General features: G+C 47.4%; 1 protein-coding gene across 2 annotated transcripts in view; it reads left to right on the top strand.

Annotated features, from left to right (window-relative positions):
• The window catches only part of phactr1 (phosphatase and actin regulator 1), a 99,153-nt gene that overhangs the window by 19,125 nt on the left and 56,536 nt on the right, over positions 1–23,492 (top strand). Inside the window, exon 1 of one of the 2 annotated variants that reach the window (XM_061238620.1) lies at positions 22,073–22,157. The exons of the other annotated variant lie outside the window; for it this stretch is intronic. The gene's annotated coding sequence lies outside the window, so the exon portion shown is untranslated. Of the gene's footprint in view, positions 1–22,072; positions 22,158–23,492 lie in introns of those variants that run through there. 2 annotated transcript variants of the gene reach the window in all.

Raw genomic sequence — 23,492 nt, 5'->3', positions numbered from 1 at the left:
TAGGAACGTTTTGTACCTGTATGTCTGAGAGTTTAGCCAGCTCTTTCTGTCCTCTTCTCCTGTGCCTGCCTTTGCCAGCTCTTTCTGTCAGACTCTTCATCTCTCTGAGGAGAGAAGAATAATTTTTAAGATTCTTGACAGCCTAATCTATGATCTATGATTAGATTAGGCCTTGGTGGCAGAATATTACCACACAGTATGTACTATACTTTGTGTGTGTCTGTGTGTGTGTGCTTTTGTGTGTCTGTGTGTGTGTGTGTGTGTGTGTGTGTCTGTGTGTGTGTGTGTGTGTGTGTGCTTGTGTGTGTCTGTGTGTGTGTGTGTGTGTGTGTGTGTGTGTGTGTGTGTGTGATGTGCGTGTATGCGTGTGCGTGCATGTGGTGTATGTGTGTATGGATGCATGTGTAAATGCCCAGACCTGCATAAATCTGTCACTCAAAGTCAAGGGCAGTGCACCATGATGTTAGATTGAACCTGCCCCCAGCCAGGGCCCCTGTCTCCATGTTTTCACAGTCTGGTTCATTTGAGCTTTTACTGCAGCGACTCGCCGGAGCGGGAACAAGGATTTGTTTGCTCTCTCTACTGGAGTAGAAATAACACAAATAAGCTCACCTGCGCCCTGTGCAGTCAGTAGCGTAGTGTGCACTGACCACCGTAGTGTACACTCACCAACGTAGTGTGCACTGACCACCATAGTGTACACTCACCAACGTAGTGTGCACTGACCACCATAGTGTGCACTCCCCAGCGTAGTGTACACTCACCAACGTAGTGTGCACTGACCAGTGTAGTGTACACTCACCTGTGTAGCGTGCACTGACCAGTATAGTGTGCACTTACCACCGTAGTGTGCACTGACCAGTGTAGTGTACACTCACCAACGTAGTGTGCACTGACCAGTGTAGTGTACTCTCGCCAGGGCAGTGTGCACTCACCAACATAGTGTGCGCTTACCAGCAACGTCACACTCGCCAGGAACTCAGGCCTCATCTGTCATAATGAGGCATTGGCTGCTGCCAGCTCTGCAGATAGATCTGCTGAACTTTTGCCACTTTGCTTTTTGACAGAGCTCCTGTAGCTACATCACATGCAAAACCAACACAATCTATCGGAGGTTTTTCTCCACTGATATCGCATGCACTGCATTTTATGTATGACTCATACAGTAAGGAAACAATTTGTACATAGGTATGTGTGTGTGTGTGCTTGTGTGGGTGTATTTGAAATTGATCTGTCCAACTGAAATAGATTTTTGCGGTGTTTACTAAGCCAGCAGATGGTGCGGATGTCTGTTATCGCACTTTGAATCTATCCAATTTATAAAGATTTTGTAGTGTTGCTTACAAAGATGCCGGATTTGTGTCTGTGCCATCTCATTTTAAATCTATCCAATTTATAAAGATTGTGTAGCGCTCACCAAGATAGCAGCTAGTACACACGCGTGCGTCTGCGATATCTCATTTTACATCTGTCCAATTTATGGGCGGCCGCAAACAGAGCGCGTGTTTTATTGGCGCAGTAATTGTAACAGTAATCGCGCACGGTTGTTGGCAGCGCGGCGTATCGTGTCTGGACGCGCGTCGTCTCCGTATTAAAAGGCGGCGCGTGTTTAATGACGGTCAGCGCACCGCGGTGATTAAGAGATAACGGGAGGTACGGGAAGCTCTGCTCCTGCCAACGCGGCGGTATCGATCGGACCGAAGGTGATGTAGCGATGTAGTGCGAGGCTTGATCACAGGCTCGCGCGGTCTCTGTGATACGCGCTCCCAGCGCACGTATACTCTCTCGTGTGAAGAATAACCCCGAAATGTAAACTCCACAGCTCCTATATATATTTTATCCCACCCTTTTATTTAAGCTCACGCCTGGGTTGGTTGTAGTCAATAGAAGTGGTCAGATCATTGGTGCGATTCTTGGGCTTGGCAAAGGTGCTTTGATAAGGCCCAACGGCAAAGTTAATAAAATTATTCACCGTTGATAGATTCTAGAGGCCTTGGGTTGTGCCTGGTTCGAGGCCCGACTGGTTGTATTAACTGGGTCCTGAGGTGAGGAAAAACTATACCCAGCAACAGTGCCTGTGTTCCTCAGTCCTTCACCTGTCCTGGTAATAATTCATTGGTTAGGACAAGTCCTTGATGTGACTCATCAGAGGGCGTCCAACAGCCTGCTGACATCCTGTCTGATGAGCGCAGCACGCTGTGACTTAACCTGAGTGCGCAGAGGAAGCTCGGCCTGTCCAGACTGAGGGCAAATCAGCCGTTTAATTGGAGGATCGGTTGCCGTGGCACTGGAAGCATGTCCAGAGAGCAGGAGCTCTTTGTTCTCAGTGTGGGCTCTGTTCTGCGCAGGAAGCTGTGTGTGTGCGTGTGTCTGTCTGTGTGTGTGTATGTGTGTGTGACAGTGTGTGTGTGCGTGTGTGTGTATGTGTGTGTGACAGTGTGTGTGTGCGTGTGTCTGTCTGTGTGTGTGTATGTGTGTGTGACAGTGTGTGTGTGCGTGTGTCTGTGTGTGTGTGTGTGACAGTGTGTGTGTGTGTGTCTGTGTGTGTGTGTGTGACAGTGTGTGTATGCGTGTGTCTGTCTGTGTGTGTGTGTATGCGCGAGTGTGTGTGTGCTCGTGGCTGTCTGTGTGTGTGCGCAAATGTGTGTGTGTATGCGTATGTGTGTGTATTTGTCTGTTTGTGTGTGTGTGTGTGTGTGTGTGTGTTTGTGAAACAAGTGTCTCGCAGTCCCTGTTTGAAAAGGTATATGCGCAGTCCAGTTAATAATTTAAGCACAGTGTAGAGGTGTCGAATGCTTTTTTTGGGGTGTCTTAAAAACTTGGCTGCCAAAAAGTTTTGATTCGACACAGTTCTCTCGTTTGTGCTTAGAGGTCTCCTATGTGGGGACACGCCTTAAAACCCCAGAAATTCCCCCTGAAATTGGCGCAGCGGCGGAGGGGTTCCATAAGTGACGGCAGAATAATCCCATTTCTGGTAAAAACGAGTCACCCATGGCAACGGTGATGCGGCGCGTTTTACCGCCGCACAGACAGCCCCGCCGCGGCCTGCCTGCGTGCTATCGAGCGCGGAACAGGATTTCACCCCCGCTCCGCACCCCCGCTCCGCACCCCCGCTCTCAGCCTGACGTTCAGTGTCCAACGGGCCTTGATGCTTATCAGGGGAGGGGAAGAAGCCGACCACAACTCTAAAAAAAGAAATGATTTTGTTTTGGCCAATCGACTGAACTTAACTCATTTTGTCTCCTCGTTGTCAGCAGGTTAGGCCTTCCGGCCTTTGGGAGCTCAGTATATGCTGAAGTAAAGGGCTGTTAAAACCCCAATTACTTTAATAATCAGTTTTCCTTATCATCAAAACAGCCCAAAATAAAATGTCGGTTTTTTGTTTTGTCTTGCATTTGGTGAACTCTGAAATCAGAAGGGCCTTTTTATCTGTTACCAAAAGGCTGTGCAAGGCTGTGGTTCTTGCCTGCACAGTTTCCTGACAGATCCTGCTGGATGAACGCGTGTTAGCCCGTCCTCTCTACGGTAAATCACACAGGAGTGGGACTGACTTCAGCTCTCTGTCTTTTAGTGAAATCAGCAGCCAGTGTACAGTTGGGCATGGAGCCATGGCTTTAAATCCAGGATAATCCTGAGTGGGTGTGTGTGTGTGTGTGTTTACTGCTTGTCTGTTTGGAAGGGTTTTTTTAGGGTAATCCTGTTGTGTGTGTGTGTGTGTGTTTATGTGCATGCATGTGTGTCTGTATGTGCGTGTGTATGTGTATGTGTGTCTGTGTGTGTGTATGCATTTGTGTGTGTGTGTGCATGTGTGTATGTATGTGTGTATATGCATTTGTGTGGGTGTGCATATGTGTGTATGTGTGTCTGTATTTGTGTGTGTGTGTGTGTGCATTTGTATGTGTGTGTGCATGTGTATGTGTGTCAGTATGCGTGTGTGTGTGAGTGTGTGCATTTGTATGTGTGTCTGTATTTGTGTGTGTGTCTGCATTTGTGTGTGTGTCTGTATGTGTGTGTGCATGTGTATGTGTGTCTGTATGTGTGTGTGAGTGTGTGCATTTGTGTGTTGCCCATCCGTTTGCTCTCTGCGTGGGCAGAATTCTCCACCCATTCCTCATTACCATCCAGCTCCTGATTACATCACGAGAGAGAGAAAAAAAAGAACGTTCATCTCCTGATTCCGTCCTCCACAGCCTCCAGCAGATTAAAGGGCTGACATAATTACTCTGACCTCATCTCAGTCGGGGGCAGGGATTGGGGGCCAGGGGGCGAGGGGCGGGGTCCTGTAATGCTCTTCCCACTTGCAACCTCAGTTCACCCCACGGGTGTTTTGGGCATTCCATCCGTAACGTCCGTCTTTTCACTCCCATCACATTGCGTGTAGTATACTCCTGGCCCTTCTATACTCTTCTATGTAGAATCGACCCTGGACGACTATTTAAACTACTGCGATACGGTTATCGATCACATTTCATATTAATAGCCGGGTAAGTAGTAGCCACATTTCAACAAGCAAAGTGCTGCCGTAGGAACTCACTCTGATGGTCTGGAGGAGTGTGTAGTTTGCATACATCCACCGGAAGAACGTTTGTCCTTCAGGCACCTGATGCAGGCGTTATGAAACGGATGTCGACGAGATGCAGCTTACGCGTAAACACATCCGCATCCAGACGCGTTCTACTATTACACGGATCAATGTCGACTGCCTGGCTGTGACAGGGCCCATAAATTATTACCTATATTGGCAAACACGTATCTGGAGCAGCTTACACAGACAACATGTTTGTATCTAAAAACACAGCGGGGTGTTTCCTTAAAACAACTCAGGCTATGTACTTAGCGCGGGGGTACAGCTGCTTTATCCCAATTGGGAATCAAGCCTGCAGCCTTTGATCAGTTAAAACCCCAGTCCCCTAGCCATCTGCTCTGCGCGGGAGATGAGATGTAGAGGTTAGACTTGTGTTATGTACATGCTTCCGTTGTAGGCAAATCCAGGCTGTTCTCTATGCCTGGGGCCTTTTATGACATAACTTGTAACAGGGGTGTCAGAGAGGAAAAGCGTTCTGGAGGAAAACACGGTCTACGCTGCAGTCACTCGTTTGTGCTTTTCTTTCAGCCAGCAGCCAATTTCGGCTTTGGAAATGAGGAATGTGGACGCTAGCCAATCTGAGATTTAAATTAATCACTTTGAGTGCCGAAACCACAGAGTAGCAGGCATCTGCGGCTCTCCAGTTTGACCCTCCTGTGTTCATACACTTCATTTCAGCTACACAATCACCCAGCAGCGCTCACTCCTACAACCCTGTGTTTGGCAGTGTTCACACACATCATTTCAGCTGCATTACCCAGCAGCCATCACTCAGACAGTACACCTCTGTGTTAGGCTGTGTTCACACACATCATTTCAGCTGCATTACCCAGCAGCCATCAGTCCTCACTCCTGCACAGCTGCTCACCCATTCAGGAGAAGGTCTGGAGTTTGGTTCGGGGTCCGCTTCACTGTGAACCAAACGCAGACTCAATAAATCTCAACAGGTGTAACTGCAGTAGTGAGGCTACTACAAAGGGACTGTTAAACTAGAGAGTGCTCTCAACTGCCATGTCGATAATTCCCAATGCCAAAGTGACCATTGTGTTTTCATGTGGACTTTGGGAAGCCAGAGAGAACATTTACTGAAGGGTTTGCCCAACGAAAAAAAAGCAGACTTAGGTTACTCTTTATGATAAATCATTGGGATTTGCTCAACAAAACTGTATTATGTACATTACATTACATTATTGGCATTTGGCAGACGCTCTTATCCAGAGCGACGTACAACAAAGTGCATATCCATAACCAGGGATAAGTTCGCTGAAAGACCCTAGAGGTAAGTACAATTTCAACTGCTACCTGTACAACAAAGATAAGGACAAGGGCCTTTTTTTTTTTTTTTTTTTTTTTTGAACAAACAAACAAACAAACAGAGCAAAAGTCACCAAACTTAACTATCCAAACACTGCTTACCTAGCCAACTAAAAATACCGATACACAAAGCAAGTCACAGAGACAACAATTAAGGTTCACAGGGAGGTAGGGAGGGATGGGGAGAGGTGCTGCTTGAAGAGGTGCGTCTTCAGCTTGCGCTTGAAGGTGGGGAGAGATTCTATAGTTCTGACCTCAACGGGGAGTTCGTTCCACCACCGTGGTGCCAAGCGGCCTGTGGAGGCTGAACGAAGAGGTCTGGCAGGGGTGTAGGGTCTGATGATTTTTTGCAGATAAGCTGGGGAAGACCCTTTAACTGCTTGGAAGGCTAGCACCAATGTTTTGAATTTGATGCGAGCCATGACAGGCAGCCAGTGGAGGGAAGTAAGCAGGGGGGTGACGTGTGAGTATTTGGGAAGGTTGAAGACCAGACGAGCTGCTGCATTCTGGAGATGCAGCAGCTCTGCATGTAGGGTGTGTGTCTGTGTTTCTGTGTTTATATGTGTTTGTGTGTGTCCCACAGTAGCACTCTTATCACTGGGCACAGTGAAAGCAGTTAGTGCGCATTAGTTTCAGCAGCACTGGAGATTGCTGTATGTTATGTCCTCAGCACAATGTTGTAGTACCTGGTGGGCAACTCTGGAGAGATAAGCGCATCCTCACAGTCTCTCTCTCTCTTTGTCTTTCATTCTCCATTATCTCTCTGTCTGTCTTTATCGCTTTCTCTCCCTCACCTTTCTCTCAGTTTCCCTATTTCTTTCTCTCCCCCTCTGTCTGCCTCTCCCTCTCTGTCTCTGTCTTCGTCACTCTCTCCCCCTCACCTTTCTCTCTGTTTCCCTATTTTTCTTTCTCTCCCGCTGTCTGACTCTCTCACTCTCTGTCTCTCTCCCTCTGTCTCTCCCTCTCTCTCCCTCTCTCTGTCTCTCTGTCCTCTCCCCCGTCTGCCTTTCTCTCCCTCTCTCTCTCTGTCCTCTCTCTCTGTATGATCTGTGCTCTGCATTCACAGTAATCAGCTGTAATAGCGCTCTCTGTATGATTATGGTCTGGCAGTCCAGTCGAGGTTCGGCTCCAGATCCAATACCGTGTCATCAGACCATGGGTTCTCCTCACCCTGCACCCCATACGTACAGCTCACACACTCCCATACAGGTAAACGCCTCTTTCTTAACAGAGCTTGAGCTTGCACAGGCACGAGCACGAGGAAGTCCCTCCATACACGGCTTTAACCAGCGGACGTTCGGTTCTAATCGAAGAGTGGGGAGCAGGGGCGGGCACTGAGAGATGAGACGCGGTCGTCCTCGATGACCGAATCCCTCCGTCTCTGGGGCAAACGCTACGGCCGGTCACACACGGCCCTGCCTTGCGGGGCCGCCGGCCACGGTTTGGCACCGGTCGTGTCTGAATTCGACACCGGTCCACGGGGCCCATCCGCCCGCTGGCACAGGGCCGCGGTGCAATGAGTCATCCCGTATCCTGGAAACAGCGGTCTTGATACAGAAGGAGCTCGGCTCCCGCACACACACACGCACACACACGCACACACACGCACACACGACTGTGTGCCAGAACTGGTGTTCTGTTGCCTGGAGAGAATCCCGTACCCCTTTGACACGCAGCCTTGCAGAGCCTCCTCAGGGTCTCTCCGCTGTGTGTTCTCCCATTGTCACTGAGGAGACGAGTGCCTTTGTCAGCAGAGGCGGAAAAAGAGTGTAAATTAGGATGCCTGCGGTATTCATCCCAGATCATTATCTCCCCCCTGCCCCAGAAGACTCCCTCAACACCAGCTAACCTTTACAGAGGCAGAGAGGATTCACGGGACGGGGGTGGGTGGGGGGGTGAGGGGCGGGCGGCGGGGTGACTAATCTCTCCCCGAGTCAGACGCTACTTCCTGTCTTCAGGGACCCACACTCAGCAAAGGTGTCTGGCAGGAATTAGTGCAGAAGAGGGCAGCCATTTTAGAATGGCTTTTGGGGGGGTGTGGGCTTTGCCGTGGTGGGTGTAGCTTCTGACATCTCAATGGGCACTCCAGTGTGGGTGTGGCTGGGTAGATGTACCAGCAAAATCACGCTGCGCCCGTTTGTTCCTTCTCCTTCCCAAAACACAAGAGGTGTGAGAGGTAAATGGTAAATGGTTGGGATTTATATAGCGCCTTTATCCAAAGCGCTGTACAATTGATGCTTCTCATTCACCCATTCATACACGCATGCACACACCAATGGCGATTGGCTGCCATGCAAGGTACCAACCAGCTTGTGAGGAGTTAGGTGTTTTGCTCAGGGACACTTCGACATGCCCAGGACGGGATCAAAGCGGCAACCCTCCGACTGCCAGACGACTGCTCTTACCGCCTGAGCCAATGTCGCCCTATAGAGAGCCACTTCAGTGCGGGGTGAGGTCGGGTAGATGTCCTAGTTAAACAGGCTGTTTGTTTGTTCCTTCCCCTTCCCAAAACTCAAAGGGGTGCGGGAGGTCTGTGGTCCAAACGCTTATCCAAGGGGGCCGAGGGGCAGGATGCCCCGGCTGCAGAACATCATTCTCAGAGGGGGCAGGGTGAGTTTCCACTGGAGGGGCAGAATTAAAAAACCTATAGAACACAGATCTGGAATGCGCCGAGTGCTTTCCCCCCTTCCGGCCTGACGGGGCCATGAAGCCGTGGCCCTTTGTCACCAGAATTCAATAAAAATACTGTGGCTTAAGGGGGAATATGATGTCATTTCCAGCAGATAGAGACAGAACCAAAAGGGCTTGATCTTGATAAAGTGTGTGTGTGTGTGTGTGTGTGTGTATGTGTGCCACTCTTAAGAGCTCACAGTGATCTGGGCATAGACACAAGCCAGAGGCCTGCCCCTCTCTGTCTCTCTCTCTCTTTCTCTCAAAAAAAAATCCAAGGCACACAATTATTTACAATTATAATTTGGTATTTAGCAGATGGTCTTATTCAGTCACTTACAGAGTAGTACAGCATCCGGAGTGAACATTCAGCACCGGCAGGGTCAATGATTCACCTCTACGTGCAATGAAAACACCGAATGCATTGACAGTAAGGCTGTAGACTGAATGCACATATACAAAGCAAAAGGCAAAGTATCCAACTTAATACAAAGCTAACAATAGGAGTGAATTTTAGTAACATAATACTCAGGACCGAGAAGAAATGCATAGTGGCCAGGCGATAAGTCTTGTTGTGGTCATGATTTTCCGGGAAGAAGAGCTGAGTCTAGGATGAGTTTGAGGCGGTACACTGAGTAAGTGGTCAGTGAAACTGTAGGATGTTATGATAGAGCTGAGGGATTTAGTGTAAATAGAAAATATGAGAGGGCCCAAGACCAGTCCCTGTGGGACCCCAGATGGCTCAGGGAGATGATAGGAAACCTGAAAGCTGCAGTCCTTTCGGTAGGAGGAGAACCATACAAGTGCATTTGCTCAAATCCCAAGGTTCAGCTGGTGGTTAACCATGCCAAAGGCTGCTGACAGGTCGAGGACGATGAGTACTGAACATTGGGAAGCGGCTTAGACAGTATGGAGCGCGTCTCTGACAGCGAGGAGAGTGGTCTCAGTTGAGTGGGCTGGCTAGAATCCTGATTGATTAGGGTGAAACAGGTTATTCTGTGAGAGATAGAGAGAGTTGAATAGCAATGGCATGTTGAAGAGTTTTGGCTAAGAAAGAAAGAAGAGATACTGGTCTGCAGTTCTCAGCATCGACAGGGCCGGCGGTCTTGAAGGCAGACGGGACACATCCCAATTCCATGGATGGAGTGATGATGGATGTAAAAAAACGGTAGTCGGACAGGAGCGATGGTCTGGAAGAGTGGTGAGGGGATGGGATCACAATGATTTTACCGGGAGACACCAGCTTCAGGCGAGAGGGGAGAAAATGAGGTCAGACTGCGGTCAATAGGATGAGGTTAGGGGGGCAGTTTGAGGAAAAGATAGTGCTTGTAGAGGAATACTGGGATGAAGCTTTGAAAGGCATCATCTTTCTTCTCAAAGAAAGTGTCAAAATAGCGCCAGCAAGAGAAGATGGAGGAATGGGTGTTGACTAGTCCTGAGGAGGGAGAGGAATATGATGAAGAGCTGCTCTAAAGGCAGAGTCCCGGATTGAGCGGAAAAACGATCGCTTTCCCTTCCGAGAGCAAAGAGGAGAATTTAGAGAGGTGGGGCAGAAACAGAGAGGGTACATTTCTGCTACTTCCTTTCCGCAGGCCGTAGCTGAGTCCGTTCAGCTGGCAGGGGTATCAGACAGCCAGGGGGCAGGTGTGGAAGAGGCTACAGGCCTAGAGCTCTGGAGACACGAGGGGATCAAAGGCAGATGACAGAAGAGGGCGACAAGGAGGTGGCAGAGGGAGTCGAGTGGGATGAGAAGGATTCAGGAGCGGGGGAGAGTGGAAATGAAAAAAGAGGAGAGGAGAGGGGGATGGGCTGACTGTCCTCGGGTTGTGTCTGGTGGTGACGGTCACGACCTGAGGGATCAACAGGGATCAAACTGTCCGGCGTCAAAGCCCCGGGAACCTTTCTGTTCCCTTTCTTTTGCACATATCTCCATTTTCTCCTCCCTCCAACCAGCCATGTTCGCTCTCTCCTCCTCTCTTGCGTCCTGTCCTCACAAATTCTGCCATTCCACTTAATTAATCTTTTTAAAAAGTTCACCATTTATTCAAATCTCAGTATTTAAGGGAAAAGGTTAATGGTTCATTTTGAATAGAAATGCAAATGGTCTTTTTGCAAGCTTTTAGGTTAAACATGGTCTACAAAAGTGATAAATGCTTCATTCATTAACCATCCACCCATCATTTTCTTAATTAAAGACATGTATTTTTAATTTGTTTGGTATTCAATGTGATTGTACAGCCTGTTTTATTGTTTTACACCTGCTCAGGGACTGCGGATCAAAATGAGCTTTTAGCTGCATTTGGTACAATGCAAAAGTGTGCATTGTCCCTAACAAATAACACTAAATAAAGATAAAGAAAGAAAATATATATATTTGGGTGGACCAAGATAATAGAAATCCTGGCAATGTAGAGCAAGGGAGACATACCAGCGGGTATGTGTATGGAACCAGGGATGGTGGAAGACACATTACACATGCATTTAACAGACGCTCTTATCGAGAGCGAAGTACAGTTTATTAGACTAAGCAGGAGACAAACCTGCCCTGGAGCAATGCAGGGTTAAGGGCCTTGCTCAAGGGCCCAACGGTTGCGCGGATCTTATTGCAGCTACATCAGGGTTCGAACCACCAACCTTGCGGGTCCCAGTCATGTACTTTGACCATTACGCTACAGGCCACCCTCCTGCTCAGCTATTATATGAGCATGTGTTGCCTTTCCAAGAGGGCAACTGTTTTAAGATGCTGGAATTACCACATGCAATCCACCACCAAACACACCATGGTCAAAGTCACTTAGATCACACAACTTTCCATTTTTCATTATTGGGCTAACAATGAAACCTCTTCACCATGTCTGTAGGCTTCATACGTTATGTTGCAGCCACAATTTGGTGTAAGCAGGCTATTTTCAATTTAAAAAAAACAGCACCACTGAGTGTAAGTTACTGCGATGGATCGACTACCTGTCCAGGGCGTATTCCTGCTTCTCGCTCAATACACGGTGGGAATAGATCCAGCTCTCCCCAGACAAACCCCCATGACCCAGACCAGGAATACGTGGATTAGATAATGGATGGCGTGTGATCAATGAACTATAGGGAAACTTCTGCTTCTATTTGTTGTTAGTATACCTGCATTGTCAACTTCTTCTCATTCGAGTTCACTGGTGCAAATGTAATTTCCCTGGCTGTGTTCAGGGAAATTTCTCCTGAGCAGGCCCCCGTGAGGACATGCAGAGACGCCGAGATCGACTGTGGGAATGTTTATACTGCACTGCGTATTTATTACGGTAGCCTGTATCCAGCGTATAGGGCCGGACAGGATCACTGACTGCTAGCGTACATGGAAGGTTTATGTAGCGGTATGAACAATGCGCCATCTCTCGCGGTAACACAAGGCAGCGGGGCCTTGCCGCCCCCATGCCCTTTCCCCAACCCCCCCAGGACAGATGCAGATCCGGATAAGTGGGGCGAGAGATAAAGGGGCGAGAGATCTGGATGTGACCGGATGATCTACCACCAGACCTAACCCCTTCGATAAGTAAGCTTAATAGGGGTTAACGGAAACTCAATCCCGAATCTCTCCTGAGTTTTGCTATAGGGGCTTGGTGAAAAAATCACGTCTGTTGTCGCATTTCCCCTCGCTTTTGGCTCCACAACAGGAAAAAATGTTTTATCTTAACGTTAGTTGTGTTCCTTTGTTTGTCCAAACCAGCATCATTTCTTTGCCTGTGGTTAATAGTCTGCCGAATGGAGGCACGAAGCAGCATTTTTTTTTAGTTCCTGTTTGTTTGTCTTGAGGTGTGTTTGGGTTACTTAATCACCTCATGCTATTAGCCCCATCTGATACCTTTTTCTGCTCTTAAAAGAAAATGCAGGGAGATAAACAGGACTGGAGAAACTACTTTTCTGTTGTTAAATAAACACTTGCGTTGATGAGAGAGAGAGCATTTTAATCACAGCTTCCCTTCTCATCAAATAGCGCCGGCGGAATTGTCTACATTTCAGCGGCCGAATATGCCGTAGAGGTTGCTAATAAAACCGAACTTGCGTTCTTGGTTCCGGTAATCGGGCAACGACATCTGTCGGTCGGACAGCGAAATTAATTCTGAGAATTCACTCCACTTAATCGAAATCCGCAGCTCCTCTCCAGACAAAAATAAAATAAAATATAATAACATAATACGCGGTTGCTTGTGTTTACTGTTTACGGTTTCTTCTCACGCCCCCGCTTTGCTTATGCAAACCAGACCATTTTGGAACTGTTTTTATACACCGCTGATCTCTACTTCGTTGCAAACGGAGTCACGTCTAATAGTTTAATAGGTAATTGTGTATGTAATGCTGGCGCGCGTTTAAATAACTGCTCTAGGAAACTTGTACTGAGCAATGATGCCATGATGATTGATGATAATAATCAACGCTGTTTTTGTTTGCTGGGTTTTCCCTGCAATGTCCTGGCTGGCGCATCCTGTAAGTGTGTGTGTCCTTCGTTCTGTCAAGGTCATTGTAAAGAACAGAGGTGTAAATTCTGATATGAAGATGCTGGATGCTGGTACCTATCTATCTGAGACCTCCAGCTTGGTTTAAACCACCGAGTAAGAACCAGAGGCCGTCACTCTCTACACCTCAACACCCAGGGCTTATGGTGATTGGTCAGTCAGTCTCTATTGACTTCTGAAGCTCCCATTGTGTTGCATTGGGAAGTGATATTGTACAGAATACAATGGCACATCAGGACGACTGTGCTGTTGGATTTATTTTCTCCTGGGGTCCATCACTGGGTTTTGTCGCTGCAGAGAACTGGATACTCCAGTCTCACCACAGGAATGTGTTGTTTAGGCGAAACCGTGATTTGATATTTATCCTCCTCTCCTCCACCCATACTGGAGGGTGGTCCCCTGTCTCATCTTTTTCTTCCCTTATTGCAAAGGTAGCACAACCTCTTCCTGATGGAGAGAGGCAGTGCTACAGTGTAACACCGCCCTCTTGTGGCAAGTTTTCAGTAAAGCAAGGTGAGTCTGGCTGAGACTTGGAAAAGGGGCTCCAAAATGTGTCACTCGCTCCCTACTCACCACAGACAAGGGGGGGGGGGGGGGGGGGGGTCCAACTCTGATCATCACACTTACTGATCCGATATGAGCAGGAGAGTGGAGGGGAGAAGTGTGTAGGGGATTATTTACAGTATTATAGTTATTTTAGCTGACACTTTTATCCAAATATAATTATACGATTAAGCAGGGGACAATCCCCCTGGAGCGATGTTCAGGGGCCCCACAGCTGCATACATCTCATTGTGGCTACACCGGGGGCCACCAACCATCCGGGTCCCAGGCATGTATGTCGTGAACCTTAGCCACTAGGCTACATGCTGCCCCTTGGGAGAAGTACGTTGCTAGCATGATGCTGCTCAGGTAGATGCATTCACGTTCCCTCATGCTATAGGCCACTCTGGATGAGAGCATCTGCTTATTGGATGTAATGTCACGTAATTTCAGCCCCATCAACCAACAGAGTAATGACTTCACTGGGGAGATGGTAAGACCCCCACCCCCGCATTGGCTTGTGCTCACTCCAGAAAGAGTTTGTTCCACTCGGGCAATAATAACGAAAAGTAAAAATAAAAAACCCATACTGCGTTCATAGCCATAACGTGGCGCAGTCAGGCTTCATAACACTCCATAGCTAACGGGCATAGCTAAGATTCATTTTGCCACCCGAATTAAATTGGCGCTTTTTTTAGCTGCAAACTGCCAGCCACAAAATTAAGCTCTCCCCAAGAATCCATGAAAAAAAAACATTAACGGTATCAAAGTGGAAGCTGATGCTGTGAGTTAACCTAATATATCATCAGAGAGCAGAAATATGCTACTCAATATCTTTGACAATAATTAGTAGCAGACACTGCGATAACAACACAACATGAGGTCGTGGGTCTTCTGATTTAGGAATGTGTGATTTTTTAAAAATGAGGAGGACTGTGCGGGCGTACTGTAGGCCATACAGAAATGGCGCCCGGGCCTGGGGCAGATCTGACACAACAGAGACCCTGTGATGTGTTTAGCATGCGCTGTAATTGCAGATGTCAAGAATAGAGAAAGTGCTTGAATTTCATCCAAACGCCCGCGGCGCCTTTCCCCTCTGTCCTCCTCGGCGGGATCTTAACGGGATAAACAGCAGCCGTGAGGGAGCCCTTAGCCTCCCGGCCGAAGACTGAACCAGCGCTGAACCTGATCTCCACATGACCAAAAACTGAACCAGCGTTGAACCTAATCTCCACATGACCAAAGACTGATCCAGCGCTGAACCTGATCTCCACATGACCAAAGACTGAACCAGCGCTACCTAATCTCCACATGACCAAATACTGATCCAGCGCTGAACCTAATCTCCACATGACCAAAGACTGATCCAGCACTGAACCTGATCTCCACATGACCAAAGACTGATCCAGCGCTAAACCTAATCTCCACATGACCAAAGACTGATCCAGCACTGAACCTAATCTCCACATGACCAAAGACTGATCCAGCACTGAACCTAATCTCCACATGACCAAAGACTGATCCAGCGTTGAACCTGATCTCCACATGACAAAAGACTGAAGCAGCGCTGAACCTGATCTCCACATGACCAAAGACTGAAGCAGCGCTGAACCTAATCTCCACATGACAAAAGACTGATCCAGCACTGAACCTAATCTCCACATGACCAGAGACTGATCCAGCACTGAACCTGATCTCCACATGACCAAAGACTGATCCAGCGCTGAACCTAATCTCCACATGACCAAAGACTGATCCAGCGCTGAACCTGATCTCCACATGACCAAAGACTGATCCAGCGCTGAACCTAATCTCCACATGACCAAAGACTAAACCAGCGCTGAACCTGATCTCCACATGACCAAAGACTGATCCAGCACTGAACCTAATCTCCACATGACCAAAGACTGATCCAGCGTTGAACCTGATCTCCACATGACCAAAGACTGATCCAGCGCTGAAACTAATCTCCACCTGACCAAAGACTGATCCAGCGCTGAAACTAATCTCCACATGACCAAAGACTGATCCAGCGTTGAACCTAATCTCAACATGACCAGACTAAACCAGCGCTGAACCTAATCTCCACATGACCAAAGACTGATCCAGCGCTGAACCTGATCTCCACATGACCAAAGACTGATCCAGCGCTGAACCTGATCTCCACATGACCAAAGACTGATCCAGCGCTGAACCTGATCTCCACATGACCAAAGACTGATCCAGCGCTGAAACTAATCTCCACATGACCAAAGACTGATCCAGCGCTGAACCTGATCTCCACATGACCAAAGACTGATCCAGCGCTGAAACTAATCTCCACATGACCAAAGACTGATCCAGCGCTGAAACTAATCTCCACATGACCAAAGACTGATCCAGCGCTGAACCTGATCTCCACATGACCAAAGACTGATCTAGCGCTGAACCTAATCTCCACATGACCAAAGACTGATCCAGCGCTGAAACTAATCTCCACATGACCAAAGACTGATCCAGCGCTGAACCTAATCTCCACATGACCAAAGACTGATCCAGCGCTGAAACTAATCTCCACATGACCAAAGACTGATCCAGCACTGAACCTGATCTCCACATGGCCAAAGACTGATCCAGCGCTGAACCTAATCTCCACATGATCCAGCGCTGAACCTAATCTCCACATGATCCAGCGCTGAACCTAATCTCCACATGATCCAGCGCTGAACCTAATCTCCACATGATCCAGCGCTGAACCTAATCTCCACATGATCCAGCGCTGAACCTAATCTCCACATGATCCAGCACTGAACCTGATCTCTGCGTGAACCACATCATTCATTCACCCTCTGATTACAGCACTTTGTCAGCTAGCAGCATGTAGCCAGGATGAATAAACGCATCTGTTGGTTTTATTTGGCAATCATTTTTGGCACTTATATTAACAGAATTCTGAAAAGTCTTCAAAGTAGATTAGTTTACGACTACTACTACTTCTACTAGTACTACTAATACGACTAACTACTGCTACTATTACTACTGCTACAGTAATACTCTACTACTACTCTTACTACTACTACACAGTAAAATGTCCAATGTTAATTCAACTCATACATAGATTACAGAGTCTATGCACTAAACTAGTGTGCATAGACTAAAGTGCATAGACTAGAGCAATGTTTCTCAACTGCAGTCCTTGGGACCCACTCATCAGAAAGTTTTTGTTGTAACCAGGTACTTTCACACCTGATTTAATGACTGAACCACCAAAAATGCCCTTGTGTGTAGTTCCTGGTTACAACATAAACCTTCTGTTAATTAGGTCCCGAAGACTGGAGTTGAGAAACCCTAGAATAGAATACATAGACTAGAAAGTTCAAAAGAGACTATGTTCTCTGTAAAAGATGATTCAACACTGAACATTTTACTGTGCAGCAACTAATATTACTACTACTATTACTACTAATAATAATATTACTACTACTACTACTACTACTACTGCTACTACGACTGCTAACACAGTCACAAGCAATACTTCTCCCACCCCGATGATACAGCACAGTATGGAAGTCACTCTGACAGCCACATGAGAGTTAATGAGGTGGAGTGCATAATGAGGGTATAAACGGCGGTTCTCCATCCACAGAGCCCAGCTCTTCCTCACTTATTAGCTGAGTCGGCCTCCTGAGAGAGCCTGTATCATTTATATAAGCAAGTGGGGTGTGACTGATATAATCAATTACCCACAACCCCAAGTGGCGGTGTCTGGAGTCGCTATCGGACGCATTGCAGGGTACTAATACAGTAATGTAGTAGGCCCAGTACTGCACTACTTCTATTGACCGAGAGGACATTGTCACAGAAGCACAAAATGATGGTAAAAATATTAATAACATGAATACTACTACTACTACTACTACTACTACTAATAATAATAATAATAATCATGATAATGATAATAAAATCCATCCACCCATCCATCCAATATCTTAACCCGCTTATCCTGAACAGGGTCGCAGGGGGGCTAGAGCCTATCCCAGCATACATTGGGCAAAAGGCAGGAATACACCCTGGACAGGTCGCCAGTCCATCACAGGGCACACACACCATTCACTCACACACTCATACCCACGGGCTATTTAGACTCTCCAGTCAGCCTAACCTGCATGTCTTTGGACTGTGGGAGGAAACCGGAGTACCCGGAGGAAACCCATGCGAACACGGGGAGAACATGCAAACTCCACACAGAGAATGGATAATACAGATAAGTAAGTAGTTTGCTGTATTTGGCTGGATATGGCTTTCCTGCAGAAAAATGACTGTGATGGTGCTTATTGTTCTCATACACCTGGCTTATGCACTGCGCTTGAGCTCTTAATATTGTAACCAGTAGATGGCAGCAGAGATGCAGCAATTGTGCAGTTGTTACTGATTCTCTTAAGTGAAACCCTCTAAGCAAACCTTTTTCACCAAGTATTAAAAAAAAAAAAAAAAACAGCTGGAAGCAAAACTGAAGTTAGGCCTCATTCGCATCACAGTGTTTACATTCAACTGATGGAAATATTCTTCCTCCAGGCTGGTGGAATTAGGATGGTATAACAACCACATTTCCCACGATTCCCCGTATTACTACAGTGCTACAAGGGCTGAATGAACAGCCACTGTACACTCTCAAATATATTACCTCTCAAATATATGTCAGCAACATTTTAATTATAATACTGGAATGAATAATGGAGTATCAGGTATACAAAATGAACCATTAGAGAGGAATATGGTTTCATATTATATATATACAGTATTTGAAAATAGCAATACTCTGTCTATTTACCAATAGACTGAAAGGTGTTTCAATATCTTGACCATGTATTTTATTTGAACATATTTTCAGTGTATTTCATTTCTGTAAGGGAATGTTCTGATTGCATTCTTAGTATTATCAGCAACCTGTCGTTTGTGTTCATTTCAATATGCACAGTACCTTAGGATATCTAGCAAGTGAACTAAGGGGTTACCATAGCATATTGAGCAAGTGAACTAAGGCGTTTTCTGCTGGTGTCAATCGTACCGATACAGCTTAACAGGCACAGTGAAGACAAGAGAAATAAAAAGGGAGGTTGTCCAGAACTGTTCTTACAGGCCCCTCCTGTGGCCCCTGTGTTGTGGCCCCAGCAAAGCCTGGCAGTTGGAAAAGGGCTCTTCTCTTCTCCCATCGCCATTTTGAAGAGCTTTTCTGGAATATTCTCAAAAAACATATATATAAGTCAATGTTCTAGAACATCCATACATTGCTTTCCACTGTATCAGTACAGTGATGGTTACTTTGGCATTAGAATGTACAGTTAAGCTATAAACCGAACATATTAGCGATCGTACACCTAAAAGTGCAATGTCCTGCTTTAACTGCATTAAGTCAGGTTAATGCTCTGCCGTGGCCGTTTTCCTCACACTGTGATTCAGTACTGGACTGAGGCCGTCAGCAGACTCATATTTAATGTTTTATGATTTTCACGGTAACAGAGAAAGAAACAGAAAACAGAAAACAGAGAACGACTGGGGCACAGAGAAGAGGAGAAAAGAAAAGCATGCATCACCTGCACACAAAGGAGAGAGAGAGAGTGCACTCTGAGCTGCAGAGGCTGTGATTCAGAGGAAGGGGATCTCTACACGGGCGTGCTGAGCCCTGCTGTAACGGGGATCTGGCTTCATGGCTGCGTGCCTTCGTTCTGCCACTCTCCATCACCACAATATACTGCAGCTCCTTTGTCCCAGGATTCACTTCGTGTGAGGGACGAGCTTGTCCCGGAAAAAGTCTGATCGTCTCACGTTCGACCCACACATTCCCGCTGGATCTTTCACAGTTGTTACCACCACTAATGTTGGTAATTATGGCAATTATTACTTAATTAATCTACCATGTTGGAGGTTCATAAGCGATTCACTGCTGGTGTCGTTAAGCTAATTCCAAATTCCACATGTGTGAATTATACGATTAGACCATTTCTAAAAGGGAGGAGAGGGATGGTGGAAGGGTGGAGGGGGAGATGAGTGGAGTAAGATAGCAAGAAATCTTCATTCCAGATCAATTTCCTTTCGTACTATTACCAGGAGATAGTAGTAGGCTGTGTTAGTGAATAAGCTCTCTACTTCCATAGTTTAGAGAGGAATTTACAGTTATCTCCCAGGGTAGAGAGATGTGCAGAAAAGGGGAGATGTTGTCCTCAACAGATTTAAATTGTATTCATCATGCCCACCCCACAAACAAAAACAAAAAACCTTTACTATTCAATGAGCAGTCTGTGAAAATAGACACGCTTTGAGGGAGTACTCACGCTCTGAAGGATAAAGGCACAGTGGAGGCACATTCTTCAGGGATCAAATTGGCCAAATGTACCCAGAAAGAAGAATAATCTTCTATTTGGGTACGAAAGGTACCTAGTACATTTCACAAGAAATAAAGGTGCAGATGACAATAAGGAGTTTTGTAATGCTGGCTAGGGGCATAATATTATGTAGATATAGGGAACCACCCCAGGCACTTGTTCATACCTTTTTTTCCTGAGAGTGTAGTGTATGTGGATGCTGTTGTCCGATGGGTGATTCTGTACTATAGACTGGCCGTGACACAGATTTTTCCGACAGGAAAGGGGCTGTTACGTGGCAGGAATATCCTGACACAATCCCGCGATGCGACCTGCCGCCCAGGCACCCGCGGAGACAGAGTGGGTGTGTGGGTACGGTCCCGGTGGAACCTTGGGACCCGCTGCCATGGAGACGCACAGGAAGTTGCCCACACACACACCTGGAAAGGTCGGCGCGCTGATCTCTGAGAGACGGGTCACGGTGCCATCGCGCGTGAATGGCTGCGTATTGCGTCGGGGACATAATGTGCCAAGGCTTTCCTTTATGTAAGCTGTCTGCTCTCATATCTGCCGGTGTCATAAGAGAGGCTGAGTGTGTCACATTGGGCTGATATCGGCTGAGGATGTGACATGTTTTTATGCCCATATTCTTGTTGGGGGGGAGATTTATTTTTCTTTTTTTGCCGTTGTTTTTTTTTAACAGCCTACCTTTATCGATCCTACCTGTGCACCTCACTAGCCACTAAGGATTGACTTCCCCTCAATAGTCGGCTGTTAAATAGTTTTTGTATAAGTGTGTATGGTTTCAGTTGAAAGTCGGTGAAATGTAACTGGTTAATTAAAGACTCCGCCTCTCTCCCTCGTGGATGAAGGAAATGTAAGCGCAGACAGAGAGGGTCCCCAGTCTGCTGATGGGATTAAATAATTACACCGACTACATCATGTGACACCGTGCGCCACACAGCCGCCATTCAGAGAAGCTAAACAAGAGTGGCAAGCTGCAAGAGGCTGACTACAGACTCAACAACACAGTACACATGCAATATACAGCACACACAGCACACAAACACTGTGCACACACACGGTACACACACACTGTACACACAGCAGTACACACACACAGTAAACACAGCGTACACATAGAGCACACAAACACTGTGCACACATGGTACACACAGAGTACACATGCAATATATGCAGCACAAACAGTATACACACACACACAGTACACAAATAGTGTACACACAGCAGTACACACACACACAGTAAACACAGCGTGCACACACAGTACGCACACAATACACAAAGTACACACGCTGTACACACAGTGTACACAGAGTGCACACACAATACACACACACACAGTATACACTGTGTGCACACAGTACACATGGTAGACACGTGTTATGCACTGTACACACACATGCACACACCTCCGTGTGCCGCACACAGACGCACACACCTCTCAGTTCAACACAGGAATTGCCTTAATACCACACATGTCCCATTCACTCAAACTGGACACACTCATGCTAATACTCATAGACTCCCAACGACATGTATAAACATTACATTATTGGCATTTGGCAGACGCTCTTATCCAGAGCGACATACAGTTGATTAGACTAAGCAGGAGACAATCCTCCCCTGGAGCAATGCAGGGTTAAGGGCCTTGCTCAAGGGCCCAATGGCTGTGCGGATCTTATTGTGGCTACACCGGGATTAGAACCACCAACCTTGCGTGTCCCAGTCATGTACCTTAACCACTACACTACAGGCCGCCCTCTGTGTGTGTGTGTGTGTGTGTGTGTGTGTGTGTGTGTGTGTGTGTGTGTGTGTGTGTGTGTGTGTGTGTGTGTGTGTGTGTGTGTGTGTGTGTGTGTGTGTGTGTGTGTGTGTGTGTGTGTGTGTGTGTGTGTGTGTGTGTAAACATCCATACACACACACACACACACACACACTCTTCACAGGTCCTAGTGCTATAGGCTGGTGCTACAGTATTAAGCGCGCAAACGGCATTACCTAACAGATAGGGGCTGCAGCCGCCTCCCTCCCTCCCTCCCTCCCCCTGTACACACAGCCCCCAGCGCATGCGCGTGCGCTTAGCAACCGCCAGCCCTGCCTCACACTCCGGGGCGAGCGGGTCCTCAGAGAGTGCTGGAGAGAGGAGGGAACCAGGGAGCCTGCACACGGACTGCAGAGGTAGGCTGCCACTTCATCTTATCTACTTACAGCTCGGCACAGAGAGAGGGAGAGAGAGAGAGAGACACGGAGAGGAACGTAGCGCAGAGGCTCCGTGTCCCCTCCGTACCAGCTGCTGTGTGCTCGAGATGGCAGAGGGAGCGAGAGAGAGTATGTGTTTATGTGTGTGAGAGAGAGGGAGCGAGAGAAAAAGAGAGGAAAAACCAAGCCTGTCTGAGCGCTAGAGCACTCAACAGAATGAAGGCAACTACTGTGCCATTTCACTGCTGTTTGTGTATAGGTGTGCATGTGTGTGTGTGTGTGTGTGTGCGCGTGTGCGGTTGCGTGCAAGTGTGTGTCTTAGCAAGCCTGAGAATTTGTGAATTTTGCATCAGAATCTTTGGCAGAGGAATCCTTTTCTCCAAAAAGGGAGGTGGTTGGTGCAAACAGGGCTCTGGGAAACAACCTGAAAGACTACATTTCCCAGAAGCCCCCTAGGCCTCGTTCCTCACCAACGCCTACAGCTGGGTACAGTGAGATGGAGGGAGTGACGCTCCATCTGTAGTCTGTTCTCCTCTTCACAGTCCATACGGCCTGTGTCCGCCCGCGATTTCTTGCTGCCGCTGATGTGCTACGTGCCACGGTTTCATACGCGGAAGAGAAAAGAATGCCAATATCGTAAGAGTGCTGTGTTAGTCACCCAGAGGGGAGAAGGAAAACTGAAATGATGAGTGTTGTGTCAATGCAGCTGCTACTGCCCCAGCATGTCAGTGAGGTACAGCACCTGCCCACACTGGCTCATTAATGTGTAGATATCCCATCCATCCAGTCCCAACCGGGGAACCAGGCTTCATCGTCTTCAGACGTTCCTCCACTTAAAGCCGAGCCTGATATCCAATCGGATGCTGCACCCTGTAAGTTGATTAACGGCCGTCTGCGCCGCGTGAACGATGGGTTAAAACGATATTGTCAAGTTCAGCAGTTTTGTGCAAGTGACAGCATTCCTTTGTTTATTTATTTATTTATTTAGTTTTTGCATCACAAGGCGTTTCCAAGTGCACGGCTCTCATAGCGGGAAGCCGTACTGCACACACCACACCGTCCGCAGTACGGCTCTACAGGGGCATGCGCGGAAGACGTCCCGCCTCCCGTCTCTAATCTGGGGGCGCAAACCCCCCGTCCGAAACAGCTCGTTAGGAGCAGGCGCGGTAACGCAGGGAAACAAAGGCCCATCTCCATAGTAACAACATCTCCCAAAAAAACGCGGTGCATCGTCAGCTGTACGGCAGGTCGTTTGCTGAAAGTTTGATCCGTATTCCGCTCAGAAATGGCTCAGAGGTAGCACAATAGGATGTA

Source organism: Conger conger, chromosome 4 (genome assembly GCF_963514075.1).
Source record: "Conger conger chromosome 4, fConCon1.1, whole genome shotgun sequence".
NCBI lineage: Eukaryota > Metazoa > Chordata > Actinopteri > Anguilliformes > Congridae > Conger > Conger conger.
Note: the sequence above shows the minus strand (reverse complement) of the source record. Positions and strands in the feature narration are given on the sequence as shown.